This window comes from Palaemon carinicauda, chromosome 31, assembly GCF_036898095.1.
Source record: "Palaemon carinicauda isolate YSFRI2023 chromosome 31, ASM3689809v2, whole genome shotgun sequence".
Taxonomy (NCBI): Eukaryota; Metazoa; Arthropoda; class Malacostraca; order Decapoda; family Palaemonidae; genus Palaemon; species Palaemon carinicauda.
Genome location: NC_090755.1, coordinates 30,423,815 through 30,425,940, shown reverse-complemented (window position 1 = coordinate 30,425,940; position 2,126 = coordinate 30,423,815).

Sequence of the window (2,126 nt, the reverse complement as noted above, 5' to 3'; positions counted from 1 at the left end):
TGTGCAATTGACGAAGTAACTGACCTGATGTGTTTCTCAAAAGTATATTTACTATCAAGAATCACACCTAAAATTTTAAGAATTGTATTGAGTTTAAGAAACATCATTAATGCAGAGATCTGGATGTTGAAGAGCCACTGTACCCAACCTACTTACAATCATATCTTGAGTTTTGTAAGGGTTTAACTGCATACTCCATAATTTGCATCATATACTAATTTTAGCTAGATTTCTATTCAGGGATTCAGCAACCCAAGATCTTCATTCAGAAGATGGAATTGATGCAAAGAGAGTAGCACCATCAGCATCTGCAACGAGCTTGTTTTCTAGCCTCATCCACATATGAAGTGTATATAGTATGAAGAGTAATGGGCTAAGAACACTACCCTGAGGAACACCAGATATCACATTCCTATACTCACTATGGTGCCCATCAACAGCATCTCTTTGCAACCTATCACTCAAAAATTTAATAATCGTGATAAGACACGATCAAAGGCAGCACTAAAACCGAAGCAAATCATACAATCCTTCTGATCACAATCAAGAGATTTCTGTATAGCATTGGAGATTGTAAGGACATCATTTGGTTCAAGGCCTTTATGAAACTAAATTGCAAACTAGGGAACAGATGATTACCTTCATCAAACCTATTGGACGTTTTGTCAAGAGACATGCAAAAACTTTAGATAATATGGGGCTTATAGAAACTGGGTGGTATAAGGTGGGCTAGAACTACCACACGCACATTTACTTAATAGCATAACATTACCAATTCTCCAACAAGTCCTAAAAGAACCTCCTCTTGCTTACTTGCAGAAAATTACAGACAATTTAGGAGCTAAGAAATCAGCAGTCTTTGTAAAATGCAAAGGAAAAATACAATTTAGGGCTACACCTCCATAAGCATTAATGCTCATCAAGAGAGTTTTAATTTCACGGGACTAAAAACTTAGTAGGATTGAAATGAGACCCTGAGTGTTCAGTGATGAGTTTAATGTGTGATGGTGCATCTCGTACGAGAGCTGGATGGATGGATGGAGTATATCGACCCACAACTTAGTTTATCCATGGGCTCTAATGTGTTGGCAGCCAGTAAGAGGTGCAAAGATCACTGGTTAATATTAGTAGAAGCCGTAGACACATGCTGGATCGGCATGGACAAGATGATGATGAGATGCAGCAGCAATGATGGCCGGGAGGGAGTCTGCAGCAAGAGGCAGGGATGCCGCAAAGTAGGTCTCGCCGTCAATATAAACCTGGAGAAATTCTTTTTTCCTATAAAAGGTCCAAAACTAGGGAGTACAAGACCTATATGCAGACTAACTCCATGCAGCAGTGCATAGTGACAAATATTTCCCTACTTAGGAAAAACATATCGTACTTACATTATAATCTTACATCTTCCCCCAAAGATTTTCATTAAAGAATGATCATGTACATGAAATGGCTAATAATTGAATGAAAATTTCATATATGAATTTAGTCTTGCATCAATAAAATAGCAAACGATTAAGTATAAAAAGGAAACAAAAATATATTTTGTACAATGAATGTTAATCAAGATGTTTCTTGTGAGAAAAATAAAAATATTCAGTATCTTTATACACAACTCAACATAAATTGTAGTAATAAAATGGAAAATTTTAAAAATAATACAATTACTCATATGACAGCGTTATTCGTGCAGACAGCATACATAGTGTTACAGGTAAGGTAACAAAGAAACAATAACCAAGGACAATTACAGTGAAAGGAAGAATTGCAAATAACAAGCTTTACATGTTCTCATTGTCCATGACATAATCGGAGAAGCATGTCGGGCATGTGGTCTGCTTCTCGGGGTGTGCTGGCACCTCTGGCATGATTGATCTGGTGGTTGATGGAGGTTGAGGCCGTTGGTAGGTGCGATGTGTCTCCTGTTTCTAAGCGACAGACGTCCACTGCTATTCAACTTGATTTGATACTGCCGGTGGGGAAGGGAGTCCACCACAAACTCCATATGGTCATATTCCTCCGTTGCCTGGTTTTGCACTCACACGCAGGCCCCTACTCCTAAGGGCTTGAGTATCCTGGTGGTGCGACATGCACTGATTTTCTCTTTGTTGGTGTCTATTTGAATTTCA